The 27,670-nt window shown below is 35.6% G+C and overlaps 1 long non-coding RNA gene across 1 annotated transcript; it reads right to left on the bottom strand.

The window, feature by feature from the left end:
* Window positions 1–887: 887 nt before the first annotated feature.
* LOC102152789 lies at window positions 888–21,962 on the bottom strand. The gene is made up of 3 exons (XR_005371884.1): window positions 21,652–21,962; window positions 9,448–9,531; window positions 888–1,015 (listed from the first exon to the last, which is right to left on the bottom strand). It is a non-coding gene; the product is annotated as an uncharacterized LOC102152789 (long non-coding RNA).
* Window positions 21,963–27,670: the final 5,708 nt, after the last annotated feature.

A 27,670-nucleotide genomic window follows, 5' to 3' on the forward strand; every position in this document is an offset into this window, starting at 1 on the left:
AAGAAAAAAAAAACATTGACTCCTGAATTTTGCTTAAGGGTTTTTTTTTGTCTTCATAAGCCTTTTAATCTAATCTTTTGGGAATATTTAAACTGATGGTTACTTGAAGAACTAGATATGGCCTCAAATGAGGGCAACTTCCTTTTCTGCATGGTCTAACTGCACAGGAATGACATAGAAAATGGCTTTTGCTAAACTATGTGCCACCCAAGATATGCTCAACTTCACCTATTTCCCCAACTTCAACCTTGAAGAATATCTTGCTCCAAAATGGCCCTGCAGATGGTTCAAGTCTGTATTTCTGCAGCAAATGCTACCACCACCACCAGAAAGTAAGAATCTCACGTGTGCCAGGTGACAACAGTAGACAGCTGCATCTGTGTGCTAGCCTATGTGAATACACAGAGCCTCTGACATCCCCAAAAGCTTAGGTAAGGGGCCAAGTAACAGATCCTGGACATACAGATTGTTAATGACCTGTGCATAGGCTTTGATCAATAGGGAATAGAGACTGGGAAGAAGCCAGCAGATAACTTATTCTCACAGCCTACTTTTATGAAATTCCCTGAAATACAGAAATTTTACTTGGGCTTTCTAAGGCTGTCCTGTCATCAATTGTGCTTATTGAGAACTAATGCTCCTTCACTATTTGTTCTATTTCTCTGCTTCACTTCATTTAACCTTCACTTTTGCTTTTCTCTGATTAAACTCCTATAATGTGATAGCATGGAAACTTTTGCCCTAGGATCTGTTGTCTAGGAAACCTGAAATATTTAATTATTTCATATTTATATACTTCTCATATTTTTTCCTGAATATATAATTCTTTCAACTCAACTGAATAACATTTGAGATGAAAAAATAAATAAATGCTCTGGACAGTTAGTATGTGGCAAAATTTTGTGTGAAACATTAGAATTAATCATGGACAAAATTAGAGTTTGGTGAATATCTTGCCATTCCTAGGCTCTTCTCTTAGTGTTTACCGTACCACCAAGCTGCTGCCACTTGGTACCTAAAGAAGAAACAATATATTTCTAGTTACTATTAACTATTAACATCCCATGTAGCATTAACTCAGTTGTATTCTTTAATGGTGGTGATGACTTAATTAGACAAAGCTGTACCAAGATAGACTGCTAAGTGGCAAATATAGAAGGAAAATATCTGGTATTTATTAGTCTTTATGACTTTACTTTTCAGACAATACTTTGTATATCATATTAACTACATAGTATTAGAACCAGGATCCAGAATCATTCTGAGTATACAAAACTTTGATTGGAATTTTATATGCTATAGCACAATTACAAATCTCTTCTTTGAAATGAGAAACACAGATATACCAATTTCCTTTACTTGACAGCCTGTGGATTTACCTACTTAGGCAATACTCTATTCAAAAGTTACAAATTCTGAGCTTTAATCCATGGAGAAATTAAGCTACTCATGCAAGAGTGATAAAATATTTGTCAACCTCTAGGTCCCTCAAAATGTTCTTACTTTCTCCAACCACTCATCCCTTTGTAGCATCCATGACTAGCATTCATTTTTCGCAAGAGCTTATTCAATTAATGAAATCCCTAGAGTAACTCTCCTAAATTCTTCTCTGGTTTCAGCCTATATCCCCATTTCCATGGTATCAGTCTGTACTGTGAGAGTGAAAAAAAAAAAATCCCTTCACAAAATGAGGTTAGTTTTACAGGAACAAAAAGGCGACTGCATTTTATTAGGCAGTAGCATATAACCTTCCTTGGCACATACGTATACATCCACTTGTTTATTATTCTTTTAGCAAATATTCATGATTAATAAAATAGTCTTCCTTTTGTAATGTCATTTTCTTCCTTGTGAAACCTCAAATGTCTTCATAAGGAAGGATGGATTGGTGTTTGATTTGCACAACACTGATAGATGCCATGAAAATACACAGAATCACTTTAGGAGCAGAATTTAAAGACCAGCCTGGTGTTATTTAGTAGCACAGGCAGAGAGAAGAGCTCCATCTGATAAGCTGCTGCCAGCCTTTCACTATTCTTTTCACATTTGATCCTAATCCTCAAAAGGAAGAGTAGCACCTTTTTGGCAGAGTGACAATCTAGGGCTGCTGAAAGGAACACAACTAAAATAAAGGATTTGAGTGGTGCTCCTTCTCACTGTCATTTCCCAAACTCTTAGTTAATCCTACAACTTGGTTCATAGGCTTGCTATCTAATCCAGCTTCTGCCACCATTTTTAGAGACCTTGCTATACAAATAGACATCCCTTGATCTTATAAACAATAGTGATTTCAACATGTTTTCATCTATATAAAACTATGGTTGTATATAAGACTTGGCATCACAGATACTCTACTACTTCAGAATACCTATACCACCTTAGAAATCTTCAAAGCTCTGATATCATTTTTATTCACTGACATTGAGACCTCCACATTCTTGCATTTTTTATACTCTTTTTTTTTCATTTTAAAATCTGTGGTCTTTTGTCTTTATTCCATCTTTAGTGCTTTGAGTTCATTGTTTTGTGTTTTGTTTTGTTTTGTTTTGTTTTGTTTTCCATAGACCACCAGTTTCTTTTTTCTTGTTTCAGACTTATAAGCAGACTGGACACTGTGTTTAGTGAGACACATGATAAAGTACACAACTTACTGTAACTAGCAATAATTGAAATTTAATACTGTGTGTTTGAAGGAATATGCAAATAAGAACTTTGCTTCATGATTATTAATAGAACTTGGTCAGCATAATGAGTTATTTCAATGAAATCCAGACAAAATCCTGAAAGGTAAATGAGCGAATAGTACAAAACTGTGAAGTATTTTGTTCTTAATTTTTAGATATTTGAATTTTTGTTTAGCCTGTGCAACTACTCATGCATTACACAGTATATCAAGAGTCTAGCAAAGAAAAGATCCACTGCCCAGATCAGTTCTAGCATTTCCACTACCTTACCCTATCTGCTGTTCACTGTGAGTGTTTTATACTTTTACATAATTTAAGTCAGAATAAATGTTCTGCCTTCAATATCCAATAATTCTCAAAGCAGAACTCACCATCTTTCCACATTCTGGTAGTGTCTTCTCCTGTTCTGTTAGTCACTATTGGCAACTTTGCCACTTCCTTCAAAATCTAAATTGTCAAGTTTCAATCTCCCAATTACCTACAAAATTTTCAAATGTCTTTGCCCTTGGAAAAAAAGAAAAAAAGTCTTTGCCCTCTTCTTTTTCCCCCTTCAGTCCAGATGGAATTTTTTCAGTGTGAGTATAATTCTACCAATTTCTGCTTTTACAGGGAGGAAAGTGTTTTGGCAATTTGTATGTATCTGGCTTCCTTTTATTTAATGCTTTAATAATATAAACCACAGATGTTAAAACTAATTTAAATTCCAAGTGGGAAAGCCCGAGTGGACTAGTTTTGCTCAAAAACCCAAGTTTTGCCCAGAGAAGGCAATGCAATTTTGTTTTTTTAAATTAAAAAAAAAAAAAAACATTATTTGAGTATAGTTGATACACAATGCTACATTAGTTTCAGGTATACAACATAGTTATTCAACATTTCTATATGTTATACTATGCTCACCACAAGTACACCGACCATCTGTCACCATGTAACACTATCACAATACCATTGGCTATATTCCTAATGCTGTGCCTTTTTTTCCCCATGATTTACTTACTCCATAACTGAAATTTTTATCTCCCACTCCTCTACACCCACTTTGTCCATCCCTCACTCCCTTCCCTCTGGCAACCATCAGTTTGTTCTCTGTATTTATATGTCTGATTCTGCTTTTTCTTTGTTTATTCATTTGTTTTGTTTTTTAGATGCTACATATGAATGAAATCATATGATATTTTTCTTTCTCAGTCTGACATACCACTTAGCATAATACTTTATATCCATCCATGTTGTCACAAATGGCAAGATCTCATCCTATTTTGATGGTTAAGTAATACTCCATTGGGTGTGTGTGTGTGTGTGTGTGTGTGCACCTTTATCTATTCATCTATCACTGAAATCTTGGATTGTTTCCATAATTTGGCATTGTAAATAATGCTGCAATAAATGGGCACATATAACTTTTTGATTTTGTGTTTTCTTTTTCTTTGGATAAATATCCCATAGTGAAATTACTGGAACACATGGAATTTCTATTTTTAATTTTTTGAGGAGCCTCCAAACCATTTTCCATAGTGGCTGCACCAGTTTTCATTCCTACCAACAGTGCATGAGGGTTCCTTTTTCTCCACATCTTCACAATCACTTGTTATTTTCTGTCTTTTTGACTTTAGCTATTCTTACAGGGTTAAGAATATCTCACTTGGTTTTTGCATTTCCCTGGTGATTAGTGATATTGAGCATCTTTTCATGTGTATGTTGGCCATCAGTGTATTTTTCTTTGGAAAAATGCCATTCAGGTCCCCTGACCATTTTTATTTTATTTTTTCAAGATTTATTGATTTATTTTAGAGAGAAAGACAGAAAAATAGAGAGTGAGCAGGAAGTAGGCAAAGGGAGAGGTAGAGAAAGAATCTCAATCAGGCTCCTTACTCAGCATGGAGTCAGATGTCGGGCCCAATATCACCACCCTGAGAGCAAGCATGACCTGAGCCAAAACCAAGAGTCTGATGCTTAACTGACTAAGCCATCCAAGCGCCCCCTCTGCCCACTTTTAAATCAGATTTCTGTTTTGTTTTGATTTGATTTCTTGGTGTTGAATCGTGCAGCTTCTTTCTGTATTTTGGATATTAACCCCTTATCAGATATATCTTTTACAACTGTCTTCTCCCATTCAGGAGGTTGCCTTTTTGTTTTGTTGATGGTTTTCTCCATTGTACGAAAATTTTTTTTATTTTGATGTAGTCCCTATAGTTTATTTTTGCTTTTGTTTCTCTTGACTTAGAAGACATATCTAGAAATATGCTGCTATGGCCAATGTCAGAGAAATTACTGCCTGTTCTCTTAGAATTTTTATGGTTTCAGCTCTTACATTTAGGTCTTTAATCCATTTTGAGTTTATTTTTGTGTATGGTGTAAGAGAGTGGTCCAGTTTTACCAGCACCATTTATTGAAGAAAAGGTCTTTTCCCTGTTGTATATTTCTGGAACACAATGCACTTTGACTGAGAATTTTACCCAAGTCACACGTAATAACCCAAAGAAAAATTAGTGTCATGCTGGAAAAAAAAGAGGCTGAGTCATAGTTAGAAAGCCTTTCCCTATCCTAGCTTGAATGGGGAATTCACCTATATTTTCTGTCTGTATTTATATGGTTTCATTTTTTACATTTACATTCATTCCATTGACCAAATTCATACAGCAGGTAAAGGGTGGATTTGAGATATCAACTGGAATATGTCTAAACCCAAAAGTCTATATGATATTTCATTAGTATTTTTCTAACTTGATTACAGATCATACTGCTTTCATTATTTATTTTTATTCATCTCCACTTCTACAAGTTGTTTTCCCTTGCTGTATTTTCAAAAAAAGACAAGCATAGTTTTAAAACTATGGCTTTGATTTAACCATGTCGTACATGTATATACAACCCAAAGCCATTCTACTTCACAGAGAGGTTTTTGAAATTCATGTTTTAAAAGATTTTAATCTATTTATTAATGAGAGACACAGAGAGAGAGAGTCAGAGACACAGGCTGAGGAAGAAGCAGGTTCCATCCAGGGAGTCGATCCTGGGTCTCTAGGATCACACCCTGGGCCGTAGGTGGCGCTAAACCACTGAGCCACGTGGCTGCCCTGAAATTAATTTTTTTTTTTAAATAACTTTCTATTGTCCTACAATCCTAAGCAAAATCAATTCCATCCTCACTACATCAATGGTAGGCTCTCACCAAGATCATCACTGGTTAAGAAGTTAATGATCTTGACCACTCCCTATTTTGAAGTCATTAGAAACATATCCTTTCTTTAAAAAAAAAAAAGTTTTAAATTTAAATTCAATTAGCCAACATATAGTACATAATTAGTCAGATGTAGTGTTCAGTAATTCATCAGTTGCATTTAATACTCAGTGCTCATCATACCATGTGCCTCCTTAATGCCCATCACCCAATTACCCCATTCCCTGCCCACCTCCGCTCCAGCAATCCACAGTTTGTTTCCTATACTTTAGAATCTTTCATGTTTTTCAAGTCTGAAAGTAGTTATTTTGAAACTTTGGATAAAGAACTTGTCTTCCTGAACTTCTGTATCTTCATTAATAGGACATGATTATAGTAATAGCTACCCTGACATTCATGGCCTTTAAACTTTATCTTACTAATCTTACAGTCAAACAAAAAGATTGGAGCTCCAGCCAGAATTATTTGCTATCTGATTTGCCCAAGTATTTCCCAATTTTGTTTATGGACTTGTAATGCTTAAGAAAACATCCCAGTGACTACTATATTGTTACTGACTTTTAATTTTGCACAGTAAGGAGATTTTTAAGACTGCATATTCCATGTTGTTTACTGATGCTCCATGTAAAAAAGAATATTTGAAAGAGAACAAACTGGTAGTTACCGAAGGGGGAATGGAGGGAGGGGGAGAGATGCGTGAAATAGATGAAGGAGATTAAGAGCACACTTATCACGATTAGTACAGAGTAATATGTAGAACTGCTGAAAAACTATATTGTACACCTGAAACTAATATAATGTATGTTAAGTATACCGGAATTAAAACTAAAAAAAAAAAAAACTTAAAAAGTAAAATATATATAAAGTGTATATAATTATATAAAGAATATTTTTAACTGTAAAAAAAAAAGGCAATATGGTGGTGCCTGGGTGCCTCAGTCAGTTAAGTGTCTGCCTTTGGCTCAGGTCATGATCCCAGGGTCCTGGAATCAAGCTCCACGTTGGGCTCCCTTCTCAGCAGGGAGTCTGCTTCTCCCTCTCCCTCTGCCCCTTTCCCCTGCTCATGCTCTCTCTCTCAAATAAAATCTTTTTAAAAAAACAAGCAATATATAATAAAATAAAGGCCTTTATATCGAATAAATTTAGCTTTCATAATCTCTTATTTACTGATTAGTTTTGAATAAAATATCACATAGACAAATGTCTAGGTTTGGCACTGGCATATAGGTGATCTGTGATTTACCACTTGTGTGCCTGAGCTAACATTGTTCCTTGTATCTAGGTTAGTCTGTTCATGGTCTGGACCAATTCTAGACCTGCTTTTACCTTAAGGATCATACATAAGCTTCTTTGTGAAGCTCTTCCTGAATCTCATCTGCAAATTTTCTCTCTTAGTCCCAATCAGAATGAAAAATAAAATCTAGATCCAGAGAAATCTTTGACAAAATAGCCTACTCATTTACAATTGAGGCAACTGAATCTCAGAGAAAGGGAATGACTTATAAAATGGCATGCATTTTTACAATAACAAAGTGTGGCCTAATGATTCTGTTATGTCCAATTCTCTGCCTATGATTATTTCCTTTTTAGGCTAAGAAACAGTAGATCATGTCCACAGTGATCTAGTTGCTAATTAATTGATCATGGATTCAATCCCTCACTATTAGACCATATTCAATAAACCACTACCACATATTCTACAAAGATAAGTCTTAACTTAATACACTGATGTGCTACAGTTTAAGAAGAGATGAGAGGATTCCACTTGGTCATGACATTAATCAGAAATCCCTCTCACTTCTTATGGAGTTTGAAGCACTGTCCTGACACTCTGACCTATATATTATGTATCTAAATACTTCTCTGAAAGGAAGAAGTGCAATTCACAGGGAGATGGGTCAGTACACTAGAAAACAAAGGAGGACTGTTCACGAGAAAGTCCATGTTAATGTGGGACATGTTCAGTTGTCAGTAAGGTGACTACTGACCACATAATCCCTCTGAGGCTGTTACTCTGTTATCAAAAATTCAAATATCTAAATCATCTCAACTACAGTAATATCATGGTCTGTTTGTAAACTGAGAGAATTATGTTTGTTTTTAACCTAGAGATTAAAAAAAAAAAAAAGTTTTTTTTTTAGCAATCCTGAACACTAGGATTCAATTGCGACTAATCTCCACTTGGGGCATGCACGAGCCTTAATTCTTGTACCTTAGCTAATTCAGAAAACACATGAGGTGAATCTCTTTAATCCCTATCTGTAAAGGATGGAGGAGGCCACTCCCACTTTTGCATATAGGATATTTATGTGACTGAGTTTGAGAAGCAAGTGACTGGATTTCATTTATTTATTTTTATTTATCTTTTTAAAAAATTTATTTATTGGGACGCCTGGGTGGCTCAGCAGTTGAGCCTCTGCCTTCGGCCCAGGGTGTGCGTGATCCTGGAGTCCCAGGATCGAGTCCCACATCAGGAGACTCCCTGCATGAAGCCTGCTTTTCCCTCTGCCTATGTCTCTGCCTCTCTCTCTCTTTGTCTCTCATGAATAAACAAATAAAATCTTTTTTTTAAAGATTTTATTTATTTACTTGAGAGAGAGAGAGTGAAAGAGAGAAAGAGCCAGAAGAGGAGCAGAGGGAGAGAGAAAGGCAGACTCCCCACTGAGAGGGATCCCTGAAGCAGGGCTCGATCCCAGGACTCTGGGATCATGATGTAAGCTGAAGGCAGATGATTAACCCACGGAACCACCCAGGCACCCTGAGTGACTAGATTTTAAAGAAGGATTAAGGGGCCTGACAAGAAGGCAGAGTGTGAGTGTCAAATCAGAAACTTGCTCCTCACAGCTTTCACAGCCCAATGTCTTGCACTAAATATGGCAAAGCCTAGCAAGGCACAGTAATATTCTGAGTAAAGAGAGAATATAATTTAACAGGGCAGAGGTCTTTTATAGTATCAGAGATAAAGATTAAATTAGAACCATCATTGTCCGGGGTTCTGCAGTTAATCCTTTCTTGAACTTTAATCTTAGGCAATCCTAATACATGCAACAGATAACAAGGGTAGCGCTGCTTTGCTTCAATAGAATAGAATCCCATAACCCTGTCGCTCATTTCCCTTAATATCTACTGATAGTTCTGTGAAAAGCCATTCAGACTTTGTGGACCACAGTTTTTAGACATCCAGACTAGAAACAGAACTTTAATCTTGAATGTTAGACTGAGAACTTTTTGTGGTAGCTACATGATATGTGAGAAAAATTCTAGTCCATCCCTAAGTAACCGTAGTTAAATAGATTTGTAACAATCACAGGGCTTGCATTCGGCAGAAAAACACTCTTCTGTCTACAGATAAGAAAGACAATAAAATTCTCTGGATTCCCCAGCTCTCAACAGCAAAACAGTATCAATGAAGTATCAACAAAGTATAAAAAGCCAGTGCCATATATGTAGGTCTGAGTTATAAGGGGTCACTCTATGGACATAATTGCATTCTTCATATGTGGAATCAAGTCCCAAGCCCTTGGAAATTACCTTTGCATGCAACTTCCACTTAAATAGAAGAGATAGTTACTCTTTTCCACTTACTTTTGCCATTTCAGTAGGGCAGGACCCATGCCATGGTGGTCTTCAATTGGAACCAGGCTGCTTACTGTCCACAAGTCAAATATACTGTCATGCATGGCAATTATAAAGAAAATAAGAATCAATGAAATAGAACACTGTCTTAAATATATTAAATATATTCTCCTACAGAATGTCATATTACCTGACTACATGATATCTGAGAACAATTCCTTCAGTTTACAGCATTTTGAAATGCATTCTTCTAGTGTTTCTTGGGGACATCGGGAAATTTATGTCAAGATATAATCTCCCTAATTTCCATAGAAAACAAAATTCTTGCTCTTAGAGCGAGGATATGATAGTTTGATGATAAATTCTTGAAGACTTTTTGCCAAGGACTCTCTCTTCTTCTGTTTTTAGTTATAACAAACTCAAGAGAATAAGACCGAGCTGTTAATAGGAACTGCATACCAAAAGAAAATACCCTTTGTCTCTTCAAAAGTGTTAGACACTGGAGAAAAAAAAAAAGAACATTTCCAATGGTAGGACAGCAAACAAAATCCCAGATTCATTAAAAGTTAATGATGTAGGATGCAGATAATGAGAAATAGAAATGGAATGCATAGAAACATATTATCCTTCTGATGCATGGCAAAATTTAATGCATAATCAACATTACTCAACAGTCCCAGGGTCTATTTTTATCCCAGTGCCTTTAAACCTTAAAATCCATTAAAGATTCATGATCCCCAGGCCATGTGTTCTCTACAGTTAGAAACAATTATGTCATGTGAGTAAACTGCTTGCTAATAGAAACATTTGCTATTTTGCATTATAATAAAGACAGCACAGTTTTGCATAATATCACTTATTCTTTCATTCTGTAAGTAATAAGTGAAGGCTAGTAACTTGCTGTGTACTTGGTTAACCAAGAAAAGCACAGGACCAACTTTAAGAGACTTGCATCTACCTTGGGAAAGAAAAAAAAAAAAAAAAAAACCCAAAAAAACTCTTGGTATCATGTTAGATCTGAGAATACTTGAGGTTAAGAGAAATGTACTCATCCGCTATCTCGGTCTTCCCAATCTTACAGAAGAGGAAATAATACCTTCAGAGGTTCACTGTCTCATGGCTGGTAAGCATCAGAGTCCATGGACATCTGAAATTGGCTTGTGTTCTTTATACCATAACATACTCTATCTGCCATCTTTTTTTTTTTAAAGATTTTATTTATTTATTCATGAGAGACAGAGACAGACAGAGACAGAGACACAGGTAGAGGGAGAAGCAGGCTCCATGCAGGGAGCTTGACATGAGACTCAATCCCGGGTCTCCAGGATCATACCCTGGGCTGAAGGCAGCGCTAAACTGCTGAGCCACCCAGGCTGCCCCTCTATCTGCCATCTGAGATAATTTCAAGTTTGATTATTACACTCCTGCCAGAATTCTTGTGTACATTCAAAAGACTTCCCCTTGCAGTCCAAACCCCACAAAACATAAAGTTAGTGTGGGAAATAACACCAATATTATTTTTCATAAAACATCAATGAGCAAGAGGCTCCAACCACCAAAGGTATGGGCAACACATTCTTTGTTGTTTTTTGTTTTTGCCTTTTTTTTTTAATATCTGAGTTTCTCTCTATATATAACTTTCCTCTCTCCTCAAGACCAGATGAGCATTCTGTTTTTCACTGCTATAATCATTTGGCTGCTGTCTTTGTTCCCTCCATTGGCCTGGAGGACATTATAGCACACATAGAAACCCTTGCTAAATTCACCCAGCAAGTCTTAAATGATAGCCAACAAAGTGTTTTTATTGAACACTGAAATACCCCTAATAAAGAAAAGCTATCTTCCAAAATAGGATGGCCCTGGACTTTATTACTGCCTCACAGGAAGGCACCTTGCCATTAGCTAAATAGAATGCTGTGTGTTCATACCTGATGATTCTGCTAATGGGTCATTTTTACTAAATCACATGAAACAGAAGTGAACACCTGAATGATCCATCCCCCTCCATTTGGGACTTCAGAAATCAGTGGTTTAAATCAGGGGGGCTGTTACTAGATAAAGCTGTCATTGATTTGGAAATCATTGTCTTAATCTGTGTTTTCTCTTGCATGAACCTATATTGTTGCTGTGACATCTACCTCCAATGCAGCAAAAGAGCCACCTCCATGCCAGTAAAACACCCTTCTGACTACTCAGGCCATGTTATGGAGAAGAGGAGTATGTGAGATTTTAAGAGCTAGTCTGGAGGGATGGAGTGTGGAGGGAAGTCATCAAGAAGATGTAACCAGCACCTGACCTATGACCTGGACACAGGCAATTGGTGGCTCCTCCCTTGCTCCCTATCCTTAGTATGTGCATCCCACTTGCCTTCCCTCCTTCCAAAAGTTGCCTCAAGGACACAGTCTTGAGAAAGTAATATGGTATTGATATCATCTGGACAATGTGACCAAACCTGGCTAAAGCTTTATATAAATGCTTCAGGTGTTGGTGGACAGGTGTGGAGATTTACTAATTTGCAGCTGCTCATCTAAGCCTAGCATGAGTCCCTTGCTTATTAAACAAAACAAAACCAGTAACAAAATGGCAATAAAAATGTTATCTATTATTAATTACTTTGAAAGTAAAGGGACTAAATGTTCCAATCAAAAGACTAAGGGTGACAGCAGTTAAAAAAACAAGACCTATTATATGCTGCCTATTATATTTTGCCTACAGACCAAAAGACACCAGTGGACTGAAAGTTAGGGATGGAGAAATATTTGTTATGCAAATATGAATGTCAAAAGAAAGCCAGAGTAGCAATACTTACATCAGACAAAATAGATTTTAAAACAAAGATTGTAATAAGAGACTAAGAAGGACACTATATAATAATAAAGGGGACAATCCAACAAGAGGATATAACAATTGTGAATATCTATGCACCAACATGCAAGTACCCAAATACATAAAACAGCTAATAGCAAACATAATCAATAGTAATACACAATAATAGTAGGGGACTTTAATACCCTACTTACTTTGATGAAGAGATCATCCAAACAGAAAATCAACAAGGAAACAGCTTTGAGTTACACACCGGACCAGATGGATTTAACAGATATATTACTGCAGAATACACATTCTTTCTGAATGCACATAGAACATTCTTCAGAAGAGATTATGTATTAGGCCACACAATAAGTCTCAACAAATTAAAAAAACGAAAAGTCATCTTCATTTTTTTCTGAGCAAAACGCTATTAAACTGGAAATCACCACACACACACACAAAACATCTGGAAAGAGCACAATACATAGAGGTTAAATAACATACTATTACGGGCATCTGGGTAGCTTAGTTGGCTAGGTGTCTGAGTGTTGATTTTAGCTCAGATCATGATCCCAAGGTCATGGGATGGAGCCCTGAGTCTGTGCTGAATGTGGAGTATGCTTGTCCCTCTCCCTCTATTCCTCCCCCTGTTCCCATTCTCTCTCTTTCTCTCTCAAATAAATAAAATCTTACAAAAAGTAACATGCTATTAAATAGCAAATGGGTTAGCCAAGAAATAAGAGAAGAAAACAAAAATTACATGAAAATGAAAGTTTAATGGTATAAAATCTTTGGGATGCAGCAAAAATGGTTCTATGAGAGAAGTTTATAGCAGTATAGGCTTACCTCTGGAAGCAAGAAAAATCTCATATAAACAATCTGACCTTATACCTAAAGGAACTACAAAAAGAACAAACAAAACCAAACCCAGCAAAAGGAAGGAAATGATAAATATTAGAGCAGAAATGAATGATATGGAAACAAAAACAAAAACAAAAACAAAAAACCCCAACAGTAGAACAGATCAATGAAAGCAAGGAGCTAGTTCTTTGGAAAAAATCAACAAAATTGATTAACCTCTAGAAAGAGAAAAATGACTCAAATAAAAAAATTCTAATGAAAGAGGGGAAATAACAACCAACAACATAGGAATACAAACAATTGTAACAGAATATTATGAAAATCTATGTGCTAACAAACTGGACAACTTCTAAGACATTGATAAATTCTTATAAACATATAACTAACCAAAAGTAACACAGGAAGAAATAGAAAATTTGAACAAACTGGTTACCAGCAATGAAACAACCAATAATCAAAAAACAGAGTCTAAGACCAGATTGCTCCACAGGCAAATTCTACCTAATATTTAAAGAAGAGTTCTTCTTGAACTATTCCAAAGAAATACAAGAGGAAGAAAAACTTCAAAATTCATTCTATGAGACTAGTATCACCCTGATACCAAAACTAGATAAAGATACCATTAAAAAAGAGAACTATAAGCCAGTATCTCTCATGAATATAGATGAAAAATTGTCAACATGGGGTGCCTGGAGGGCCTCAGTAAGTTAAGTATCCAGCTCTTGATTTCGGCTCAGGTCATGATCTCAGGATAGTAGGATGGAACCCCAGGACACATGCCATGCTTAACATGGAATCTGCTTGTCCCTCTCCTACTGCTCCTCCCCCTACTGATGCACATGGGCTCTCTCTCTCCTTCTCTCTCTCTCAAAAATAAGTAAATAAAATATTTTTTAAAAAAATCCTCAACAAGTCTGCCTGGGTGGCTCAGTCGATTTGGCCTCTGACTCTTGATTTCAGTTCAGGTCATGATCTTGGGGTCATGGGTCTGAGTCAAGCCCTGGGCTCCCCACTCAGTGTCTATATTCTGCTGTCCCTCTCCCTTTGCTTCTCCCCCACCTCTCTTGCTCACTTGTACCCCCCTCATAAATATATGAATAAAATCTTTTTTAAAAATGCTCAACAAAATATTAGCAAACTGAATCCAAAAATATATTTTTAAAAAACATACATCACAATCAAGTGGGATTTATTTCCAAGATGCAAAAGTGGTTCAATAGTCACAAAATAATCAATGTTATATATCACGTTAATAAGAGAAAGGATTAAAAAAAAAGAAAAGAAAAACATGATCAGGGCACCTGGGTGGATCAGTTGGTTGAGCAGTGGACTCTTGAATTCAGCTCAGGTAACAATCTCAGGGTCCTGGGATCAAGTCCTGTGCTGTGCTCTGTGCTCTGCAGGGAGTTTGCTTGAGGATCCTCTCTTTCTCTCTCCCTCCGCCCTTCCCCTTGTTCTCTCTCTCTCTCTCTCTCTCTCATGAATAAATCTTTAAAAAATGCCAAGTGCATTGATTTACAAAAAAAAAAAAAAAACTATATTTGATCATTTTAATAGATGCAGAAAAAGCATCTGACAAAGTCCAACATCCAATCATGATAAAAACTTTCTCAAAGTAGTCTAGAGGAAACATCTCAACACAGTGAAAGCCTTATATGAAAAACCCATAGGCAATATCATATCAATGGTGAAAAACTGAGAACTTTTATGCTAAGGTCAGGAACAAAACAAGAATGGTCACTCTCACCACTTTTATTCAACATATTAGTGGGAGTCTTAGCCACAGCAATAAGACAACATTAAAAAATGAAAGTCATCTAAACTGGTAAGAAAGAAGTAAAATTCTCACTATATGTAGATGACATAATACTATATAGAAAGCCCAAAAGACTCCACCAAAAAAACTACTAGAACTGATAAATAAATTCAGGAAAGTGACAGAATATAAAAACAATGTATAAAAATTAGTTGCATTCCTATAGACTATTAATGAAGCAGCAGAAAGTGAAATTAAGAAAACAATCCCATTTATAATTGCACCACGTACAATAAAATACCTAAGAATAAGCTTAACCAAAGAGGTGAAAGGCCTGTACTCTAAAATCTATTAAAACACTGATGACAGAAATTGAACACGGCATAAAGAAATGGAAAGATATTCCATGTACATGAGTTGAGAGAATCGTGTTAAAATATCTATACTACTCAAAGTATTCCATAGATTTAATGCAATCCCTATCAAAATACCAACAGCATTTTTCACATAACCAGAACAACAACAAAAAAAAACCCAAATTTGCAAAGACCTCAAAAAGCAAAAGCAATCTTGAAAAAAAAAAAACCTGGAGGTATCATAATTCTAGATTTCAAGTTATATTACAAAGCAGTTGTAGGGGCACCTGAGTGGCTCAGTGGTTGAGTGTCTGCCTTTGGCTCAGGTTGTGGTCCTGGGGTTCTAGGATCCAGTCCCACATCAAGCTCCTCACAGGGAGCCTGCTTCTCCCTCTGCCTATATCTTTGCCTCTCTCTGTGTCTCTCATGAATAAATAATAAAATCTTTAAAAACAAAAACAAAACAAAACAAAACCACAAAGCAGTTGTAATTAAAACAGTATGGTGACAGCATAAAAATAGAAGCATAGATCAATGGAATAGAACAGAAAACACAGAAATAAGACCACAATTATATGGTCAATCAATCTTCCACAAAGGAGGAATGAATATCCAATGGGAAAAATGTGTCCCTTCAACAAAATGTGCTAGGAAAACTGGAAAGCTACATGCAAAATAATGAAACTAGACCACTTTCTTTTACCATACACAAAAACAAATTCAAAACAGATGAAAGACCTAAATGTAAGACAGGAATCTATCAAAATCCTTGAAAAGAGCACAGGCAGTAATCTCTTTGACATCGGCTGTAACAACATTTTTCTAGATTGTCTCCTGAGGCAAAGGAAATAAAAGCAAAAATAAACTGTTGGATGTGCATCAAAATAAAAAAGCTTCTGCACATCAAAGGAAACAATCAACAAAACTGAAAGGCAACCTACAGAGTGGGAGAAGATATTTGCTAATGATATATCTGATAAAGGGTTAGGATCCCAAATGTATAAAGAACTGATATCAGATAAAGGGCTAGTTTCAAAGATCTATAAAGAACTTATTAAACTCAACAGCAAAGAAATAAACAATCCAATCATGAAATCCAATCATGTTCATGAAAGACACGAACAGAAATCTCACAGAGGAAGACATAGACATGGCCAACAAGCACATAAGAAAATGCTCCGCATCACTTGCCATCAGGGAAATACAAATGAAAACCATAATGAGATACCACCTCACACCAGTGAGAATGGGGAAAATTAACAAGACAGGAAACCACAAATGTTGGAGAGGATGTGGAGAAAGGGGAACCCTCTTGCACTGTTGGTGGGAATGTGAACTGGTGCAGCCACTCTGGAAAACTGTGTGGAGGTTCCTCAAACAGTTAAAAATAGATCTGCCCTATGACCCAGCAATTGCACTGCTGGGGATTTACCCCAAAGATACAGATGCAATGAAACACCGGGACAACTGCAGCCCGATGTTTCTAGCAGCAATGTCCACAATAGCCAAACTGTGGAAGGAGCCTCGGTGTCCATCAAAAGATGAATGGATAAAGAAGATGCGGTCTATGTATACATGGAATATTACTCAGCAATTAGAAACAACAAGTACCCACCTTTTGCTTCGATGTGGAGAGACCTGGAGGGTATTATGCTGAGTGAAATAAGTCAATCGGAAAAGGACAAGCATCATATGGTCTCATTCATTTGGGGAATATAAAAAATAGTGAAAGGGAATAAAGGGGAAAGGAGAGAAAATGAGTGGGAAGTATCAGAGAGGGAGACAGAACATGAGAGATTCCTAGCTCTGGGAAACAAGGGGTGGTGGAAAGGGAGGTGGGTGGGGGGTGGTGGTGACTGGGTGACAGGCACTGAGGTGGGCACTTGATGAGATGAGAACTGGGTGTTATGCTATATACTGGCAAATTGAACTCCAATAAAAAAAAAGATTCATGCATAACCGTGAAAAAAAAAAAAAAAAAAAAGAACTGATATGATTCAACACTCAAAAAACAATTCAATAAAAAAAATAGAAGACATGAACAAACATTTCTCCAAAGAAGATATACAGATGGCCAACAGATGCATGAAAAGATGCTCATCATCACTTACCACCAGGGAAATGCAAATCACAAATTCAATGAAATATCACCTCACACCTGTCAGAATGGCTAAAATAAAAAACACAAGAAACAACAGGTGTTGGTGAGGATGTGGAAAAAGGGGAACACTGTTGCACTGTTCATGGAATGCAAACTGGCGTAGTCACTCTGGAAAATAGCATGGAGTTTCCTCAAAAATTAAAAATAGAACTACCCTATGATCCAAGAATCACACTCACCAAAAGAATACAGAATACCCAAGGAATACAAAAATACTAATTCAAAGGGATATATGCACTTCTATATTAATTTTTTGTGATTTTTTTAAATTATAGAGATAGCGGGAGGGGGAAGAAGCAGAGGAAGGAGTACAGGCAGACGCCATGCTGAGAGCAGAGCCCAACATGGGGCTCGATCCCACAAACCTGAGATCATGACCTGAGCCGAAATCAAGAGCCAGACACTCAACAGATTGAGTCACCCAGGTACCCCCTTGTACTCCATGTTTACTGCAGCATTACTTACAATAACCAAATTATGGAAGCGGCCCAAATGTCTATTTATGAATGGATAAAGAAGAAGTGATATATACATATATATTAAAAATAATGAAATATTTGAAATATATTGAAATATATGAAACAAAAATATATATATGAAATACATAATAATGAAATCTTGCCATTTGTAACAACATGGATAGAGCTAGAGAGTATAATCATAAGCAAAATAAGTCAAAGATGAATATCATATGATCTTACTCATATGTGGAATTTAAGAAACAAAACAAATGAGCCAAGGAAAAACAAAGAGAGACAAACCAAGAAACAGACTCTTAACTACAAAGAATGAACTGATGGTTACCAGAGGGAAGGGGGGGTGGGGCATATAGGAGAACTAGGGGAGGAGGATTAAAGAGTACACTTTTTTTAAAGATCTTATTCATTTATTCATGAGAGACACACACACACAGAGAGTGAGGCAGAGACATAGGCAGAGAGAGAAGCAGGCTCCATGCAGGAAGACTGATGGGGGACTTGATCCTGGGACTCCAGGATTATGCCCTGAACCAAAGGCAGATGCTCGACCACTGAGAGGTGTCTCGGATTAAAGAGTACACTTATCGTAAAGGGGAAAAACAAAAAAACAAAAAACAAAACAAAACAAAAAAACCCTAAAAATTAAAAAAAAAAAAAAAAAAAAAAAAAAACTTGTCTCATACCAATCTGGGATGGCCTGCCTCTTTCTTTGGTCTCTCCTTGCCCTTCCTATACAAGAACTAGTGGTTGCAAGCCAACAATGTTCCTAGTCATCTACAAAAGGGCCCAACCTGACACATTATTCTCTTGGAAGCACAGCTTTTTCTGAGATATCAAGTGTCATTGACCTTAAATACGCATGTTTTGCTACAGCTTAAAAAATTTTTACTAAGTGTGTACAATATTCTACTAATGTTTTTTGCTATGATGTTCCACTATTCTTTTCAAGACAATTACTTGATATCCTACTACTTACATCTATTAAGTTAGTTCCATTTTCTTCTACCACAGTTGTGTCTTGGAATATTTTTTTAGAACTAAGCCATTATTTCCTTTTCTATCCTTTGCCCTCTGAATAAGATATTGATTTTGCTCTCTAACATATTTGTCTAGACTTTGTCTTAGGATGTCTCAGAGTATGAGAGCTATTAAATTGTAAAATCCTAACTGTCCCAAAATCAAGAATGATTTTTTTAAAGCTCCCATCTACTTTCCCCTTCTTCAGCTGGATGATACCACCCAGGAATTTTTCCTATCAGATTAATAGATAAACCAGCTCTGGCTTCAATATGATCTTGTCACCAATCTGATCTGACCTAAAATCTAACCTCATTTTAACTTAAATAATGATTTCTTGATCATATTCCTTTAAAGCACAAGAAATATTTGTTGTTTATCTTATAAAAATGTGTCTGAATCTTAGCCAATAACTCTTTGAATATTTTCTATAAATATTACTGTATTTCTTCTCAGATATGTCCAGATTACTTAAATACTACCAAATATTTATGGTAAACTCTAAAGTCAAAATATCAAATCATCTTGAAAATTAAAGTTCAAAAATTCCAAGAGGACATCCCACCTCCTCTTACTATAGAATCCCATGTGCAGCATTAATAATATTTTAGAGTTTGGTTTATTATATGGATCAAGTATATAGTTAACAGTCAAGTCTACCTTGTAGAGCTCTTGACTGGGGGAGAGTGAGGTAAGTTGGTAAATTTCCTACTTATGGGAATCAAAGTCATATATCTAATTGTTATATGACTCAGTTAAGTGTAATTTTCTTGGTAAATGCAGCGTGTACCCACTGGTATCATCGATGATGTCCTTCACTAGCCTTCCAGATATAATTGAACATATTGTCTTCATTGCCTTTGTGAACTTTGAACGTCTATCAGAGCACCTAGAGTAAGTTATTACACTTGTTTATTTTCATCCCTTTTAACTAGCATTTTTGTTAAAAATATCTAAAGGTTAGTATCAGATAGTATTAGAGGAGTTCTTACTAATTCACTTTTACAAACAGCAAAATAATCTAAACGTATGTTGAAAAAAAATAAACCTATGTTGAGTCAATAATTGATATTTGATAATATGTTTATAAAATATAATATTAATATTCAATATTGTATAGTCATATATTATATATTCTCAATATTATATGGTAATAAAAAATATGCATTATTGTTATTATATTAACATGTTAATATAACTATATGATAATGTATTTTATATTTTATATGTATATTAGGTCTGAGTTTTTAAGTAGGTTTTAGGTTAAAAGAAAACATAAGCATTATAATGTATCCTTGATTTCAGTGGAAACTCTTCAACTGTATGCTAGTATCAAAATTGGTCTTTTCTGGATAAATACGCAGAAGTGCAATTGCTGGATCATATGGTAGTCCTATTTTTAATTTTTTGAGGAACCTCCATGTTTTTTCCATAATGGCTGCACCAGTTTACAATCCCATCAACAGTGCATAAGGGTTCCCTTTCTTCCACATGCTTGCCAACACTTGTTATTTCTAGTCTTTATGATAACAGCCCTCGTGGTTTTTTTAATTTTTTAAAAATAGATTTTTATGTATTTATTTTTAATTAATTTTTAAATTCCAGTACAATTAACATATTTATTGTGGTTTTGATTTGCATTTCCCTGGTGATTAATAATGTAAAGCATCTTTTCATTTATCTATTGGCCACCTATATGTCTGTTTTGAAAAAAGGTCTATTCACATTTCATTTTTTGGTCTGATCATTTTCTTTTTTTCCACTGAGTTAAGTTTTTTATATCTTTTGGATATCACCCCCTCATCTGATACATGATTTACAAGTACTGTCCTACATTCAGTTGGTTGCCTTTTCATTTTGTTGATAGCTTCCTTTACCATGCAGAAGCTTTTTAACTTGATATAGTCCTATTCGTTTGTCTTTGCTTTTGGTGTCAGATTAAACAAAATCATCATCAAGATATATGTCAAGGCGTTTACTGCTTATGTATAGAGGTTCCTCAAAAAGCTAAAAATAGATTTACCATATGATCCAGCAATTTCACTTCTAGGTATTTATCTGAACAAAACAAACATACTAACTTGGAAAGGTACATGCATCCCCATGTTTACTGCAGCATTATCTACAATAGCCAAGATACAGAAACAGCCTAAGTGTCCAACAATAGATGAATGAATAAACAAATTGTGGTATACATATATAATGGAATATTATTTAGTCATAAAAAATAATGAAATCTGGCCATTTGCAATGACATGGATGGACCTCAAGCACATATGCCAAATGAAATAAGACAGACTGAGAAAGACAATGCCTTATGATTTCTCTTATATGTGGAATCCAAAAAAAAAAATAAAATTTAAAGAATAAACTTATGGACAGAGAGAATAGAGAACACACTAATGGTTACTAGAGATGGGAGGGTACAGGGGGGACAAATGGGTGAACTGCTTTTCTTTCATCTTGTTTAAATAACCTGTATTAAAAACAAAACAAGGGGATCCCTCGATGGCTCAGGGGTTTAGCGCCTGCCTTCGCTCCAGGGCATGATCCTGCAGTCCCGGGATCAAGTCCCACATCTGGCTCCTTGCATGGAGCCTGCTTCTCCCTCTGCTTCTCTCTCTCTCTCTCTCTCTCTCTCTCTCTGTGTGTGTGTGTGTGTGTGTGTGTGTCTCATTAATAGATAAATAAAATCTTTAAAAAAAAAGAAAGTCAAATCAAACAACCACCATTATCACCAGAACAAAAACACTAGCCCCTTGCAGTAAGTACCTGAAAGAAGGAAATAGACTGATGACTTTCACATTTTGTATGTCATTCTTCCTGACTGCAGGCCACAGACAGTACCTTACAGGGGATTTAAAACTCATAAAGAAATCTGCAGTCTTTTGAGTTTGAATAATAACACATAAAAAAGAATGAGGATAGCCTATCTAGAATGGCTAATGTTGGCTAACTGCAGACTCAATTCCAGAAGTTTTCTTGGCCAAGGCTGGTAACATCAATGCACAATAGTCAAGGGGGCTGAAAGTAGTTCTTGGCAATGTATAGTGGAATCAAGAGCTCTGAAGAGGAAATGGCATGTGTCTTGCCAAACTTGTTTCCAAAGCGACAGAATTTTCTCCTCATTGTTCTGGTCTCTGGCCACAGTTCTTCCTTTAAAAGACCAGTAGCCCAGAAAGGCAATAATCCTATTTAATTTTGTTGCTTACTGAAATAATTCATTTTAGTTACTGTGTCTCGTATGCTAGAGACATGAAGCAATACAGCTTTTGTCTTCATGCTGGCTTAATACAAATCCATGACCTATGAGTTAAAACCCAAGCCCTGTAGCCATATTAATCCCCAAAGCAACTTGATCACCTGCTTTTGACTCTTTCCTTTTCTATAGGTGGAAGTTGCTAATAACTACTATGCATTGGACCTGTCTTGTTGACTCTGACATCTTTTTATTTACAGAGAAATCAGGAACTCATTATATTTTCTTCAATGGTGATAACCAAAAACAAAACATTTACAATTGTCTCCTTTTTAAAAAAAAAAATATTTATTCATGAGAGACACAGAGAGAAAGAGGTAGAGACATAGGCAGAGAGAGAAGCAGGCTCCATGCAGGGAGCCCGATGTGGGACTCCATCCCAGGTCTCCAGGATCATGCCCTGGGCCGATAAACCACTGAGCCTCCTGGGCTGCCCTGATCATCACTTTTCATATTTACGGGAAGAGTTGCTGGTTTGTGTAACTGGACCATAATATTTCAATACATAATCATTAGGTTATTATGCACTCTCTTCATTGGTATATATTAGCACCTGCAAGGTATTAGCATTTGCAAATCTATAAGCAACAAAGCTGAGATCTTGATAACAATCTACATCTAATCACATGGTCCCCAGTATTAATCCATCTTGGTGTCCCATGTTCTAAATTAAGCATTGCCTGGAATACTTTGCTATCATGGTTACAAAGTTATATATATATATATATATATATATATATATATATAAAGTTATATATAACTTTATACATATTTATATATTATAAATGGGTGTAAAGTTATATATAAAGTTATATATATTTTATATATTTATAATATATATAAACATATTTATAATATATTATATATTTATATAATATATTATAAGTAAATAGTATGTTTATACTCTTTTCAAATACAATTTAAATGATATAAATATATAACTATATTTTAAGCATGTTTATATATTTATATTATTTATATATTTAACTATCATTATATATGATATATAAATTTATTTATTTGTTTATTATTTATTTATTTCAGTTAATACTGTATTGCTAAGATTTAGGAATATTATGTGAGTCTTTGTAGTTCATTCATTTTGAGTGTCACATTATATTCGCATTATATTCGACACAAGCATTCAAGCTCGAGAGCACAAGCATTCTGACTGCTTGAATATACTGCAGTTAATTTACTTATTCTCCCTTTGATAGCCATTTGAATTGTGTGATAGACTTTAAGTTCGTCCCTATGATGCCTATACCATGTATCTAAATATGAGAATGGACTTATTTTTAATAAATAAAATAAAATATGGCAAAAATGATCATCTGTCAGCCCCAAAAGTAGGTTATAAAAAGATTATGACTTTTGTCTTGCCCTGTTTTTCAAAGCCTTCATTCTGGAGAAGGCAACCGTACTGGGAGTACCCCAATGAAAGATTCACCTGGTAAAAACCTAATATTTTAAGCAAATGATTGAGGACCTAAGAACTGCCAAAGTTCATATAACAGACACTGAAAACAGTCCCTTAGTTAAGCCTTTAAATGACCGTAGCTCTGACCATCATCTTGATTTCAGTCTTTTGAGTGACCCTGAGCACAAGCATTCTGACTCAATCATAGAAAAAATACCACATAATTTCTAAAGAAATACACAAATTTATACACTTCCTAAAATGTAAAACACAATATGGATAACATATTTTCCCATGCCATGTATGTCAAATTATATCTCTTTATTGTCTTGATTTGTATTTCTTGGCTATGGATAATATTTAATATCTGGCCTTATATTTATAAGTGTATTTGCTTCCTCTTCTGTTAAATGTTTATTTATGTTTCTTACCCATTTTTCTATTAGTTACATGAGTTTTTCTCATTAATATAGGACTTGTGAATAATTTCTTGGTAGCCAATCCTTTGCTAATTATGGGTATCAAAACCATATTTTCTGATTCTTGTTATAGTTCTACTTTCTTTGAAGGGGCCCTTAGGTGAACAAGAATGGTGAACTTCTGTTGTTTTCTTTAAAAATATTCAGTACTTTTGGGTCATATTTAAGAAATCATTGCATACTCCAGATTGTAAAATATATTAACCTACATTCTCTAATGAGAGTATTCAAGTTTAATTTTAACAATGAATTCCTTAATTTTTCTGAGGAAGATATTGTCATATTATTTCAATATAAATAATATTTATAACTATTTTATTGAAAAAAAGCCTTTCCCCTCACTACTTTTACATAACCCTTTGTCCATTTACCAAAATTCAAATCCTGTACAGCCCTGTTTTTTTTTTTGTTTTGTTTTTTTGTTTTTTTTGTTTTTTTTAATTTTTATTTATTTATGATAGTCACACACAGAGAGAGAGAGAGAGGCAGAGACACAGGCAGAGAGAGAAACAGGCTCCATGCACTGGGAGCCCGACGTGGGATTCGATCCCGGGTCTCCAGGATCGCGCCCTGGGCCAAAGGCAGGCGCCAAACCTCTGCACCACCCAGGGATCCCCTGTACAGCCCTGTTTTGAGGCACTTATTCTAATCCACTTACCAATTTGGTGGTTGATATACTAACATCACACTTAATATGTCTTAATAAACACAACTTTTTGATATATCTGGTAGATAAAGTCTTACTTTTCTTCTTCAGATTTTTGACAATAAGTTGAGCTTTTAAAAAATATATAGAATTAATTAATCAAGTTCCATAAAAAATCTACTGGGGATATTACTGAAATTATTTTGAATCTCTTTAAAAAGAAAAGATTTTATTTATTTGTTCCTGAGAGACACAGAGAGAGAGAGGCAGACAGGCAGAGGGAGAAGCAGACTCCCTGCAGGGAGCCAGATGTGGGGACTTGATCCTCAGACCCTGGGATCACGCCCTGAGCTGGAGGCAGACACTCAACCACTAAACCACCCAGGCGTCCCTATATTGAATCTCTTTATCAATTTGACATTAAATTACCACTTTATAAATCTGACTTTTCATTACTAAACACTGTATATCTTTTCCATTAATTAAAATTGCTAATGTTATTTAAATTCTATACTTTCTGGGGACCCCTGGATGGTTCAGTGGTTGAGTGTCTGCCTTTGGCTCAGGCCATGATCCCAGGGTCCTGGGATCCAGTTCCACGTTGGGCTCCCTGCAGGGAGCCTGCTTCTCCTTCTACTACAGAGGAAATGCCTCTAGAAGTCTAACATGTGACTCAGAATAAATGGCTATTCTCTCTCTCCCTCTCTTTCTCCCCAAACCTGTGATGGGCACTGTGCTTGGCCCTGCCAGTGCTGATTTATACAGCCAGTGCCCAACCTAAAATCAGACCCTGGAAATAATAGCCTTAAACTGGGGGAAGGTACTTGTTATTTAGGTGAGATTGGCTGGAAAAGATCATAATTGTTGAAATTAGAAACTTGACCCCATCAATAATGGCAATCTTGTATGCTACAGCCAGAACTGTCAGTCATAGCCTTTGAGAGCTTTGCAGTGATCAGAATGCTGAGTAGTAAACCAAGAGAGAACAGATACCAACAATTACAAAAGAAGAAGAAAAAATGATCTTTTGACAGTACATGTATAACATATCCAATATTGTTTCAGTGATATCGCTGCTGCAAAAACAATTACTTTATCGCATTCATTGGGACTCATTTCCCAGAAGTACCCTTATTGGTACTGGCTTGAAAAAGGGAAAAAAATAAATAAATAAATAAAACAAAACATGTATTTTTCTTATTTACTTGGGATCCTTATCTCCTTTACCTCTTCCTTGCCCTAGTTGAGTGAATTTTAGGATTGAATTCTGAGGACACAATTTTAAGAATTTCTTGGAAGTTAATAAGTATAACATTTGAAGCTACTTAGGAAAAGCTAAATAGTTAAAACTAATCTGATCTTCCAGGCCTCAGAGTAAGTTGGCAACCTAGTACATGCTCAGAAATGAAGGCAAGTGGGACAGGCATGGATTGAGTTATTTAACTTAGTTTAGCAGTACTGATCTCTTCGAATGATAATCATCAGTATCATGAGTTGTGGAGTGAAATAAGTTTGGCCCAAATATTAGCTTAGCCATCTACCAGCTGTGTGGCCTGGGATATATTTTTCAAATGTCTTTAAGTTTTGGTTCCCTCATTTATCAAATATGGACAAATGCTAATCTTTTGATGAAGACTAAAAAATACCATGTGTTTAATAACCTAGAACAATAAATGTCATCCACTGCTATTATTTGCTATTATTGTTGTTGCTATCATCATTATTATTATCATATCAGTGATATGTGGTAAGACAATAAGATTCTACAACTGACTTACTCTGTCTGATGCAAATATATTAAATCCAAAGGGTTTTACATAAAATGGGCTTTTAAGGGATCCCTGGGTGGTGCAGCGATTTAGCGCCTGCCTCTGGCCCAGGGCGTGATCCTGGAGACCCGGGATCGAATCCCACGTCAGGCTCCCGGTGCATGGAGCCTGCTTCTCCCTCTGCCTATGTCTCTGCCTCTCTCTCTCTCTCTGTGTGTGACTATCATAAATAAATAAAAATTTAAAAAAATCTAAAAAATTAAAAAAAAAGGGGCTTTTAAGGAGGCATGGAGTCCAGGTAAATCATATTCCACATTAAGTAAACATGAAATGGTAGTTTTAAGAAAAAAAAATCTGTTTAAAAAGCAGGTTAAGGAGTTAATAATTTAATATCAATTACTTTTTATACATCACTATGGACTTTGTACTTTTTTTCTTTATAACAACTCTTAGACTGCAAAACTGTTATCCTCAAATAAGTGTGCAAAGAACACTGATACTAGTGAAAGATACTTACTTGCTGAAATGCATAACAAATCACAGGTGATGGACTCAAAGTAAAACTGCTATGCCTAGAAACAAAACCAGTACTTTTGACAGACTATATTGTTGGGAATGATAGGAGCTTCAGTTGACTTCACTGTGATTATTAAATGGCATGAGCCCTGGGTTTCATTGGGAGCCGTTCTTCTTCTCCCTAAAATCTAAGTCACTGCTCAGATTCCTAGGCATGGCTGTGGCTCATATTTACAATTTTAAAACAATAATTAAAAGGGGATGACAAAATGGGTAAAGGGGAGTAGAGTTACAGGCTTTCAGCTATGGAATGGATAATAAAAGGTACAGCATAGGTAATATAGTCAACAATATTATAATAGTGTTGTTTGGTGACAGATGTTAGCTACACTTGTGAGCATAGCACAACATATAGAGTTGTTGAATCACTATGTTGTACACCTGAAACTAATGTAGTATTTACTGTGTGTCAACTATATTTCAATTTTTAAAAAAGGGTCACATTATATTTATCACCATATGTATTCTATATTTTAACTACAGGGCAGTGTTACACTTGGGCCAAAATTTATCACGTGTGTGTATTTAATTTTAACTATTTCTATGCATTCATCAGAAGGAAATTATGATTTTGGGGCTAAAATATTTTCTCTTTAAAAACTTAGTTTTTAAAAAATTGTCCAGTTATGCAGTATGAAAAAC

Source organism: Canis lupus, chromosome 17, assembly GCF_011100685.1.
Source record: "Canis lupus familiaris isolate Mischka breed German Shepherd chromosome 17, alternate assembly UU_Cfam_GSD_1.0, whole genome shotgun sequence".
In the NCBI taxonomy this organism is placed as follows: Eukaryota; Metazoa; Chordata; class Mammalia; order Carnivora; family Canidae; genus Canis; species Canis lupus.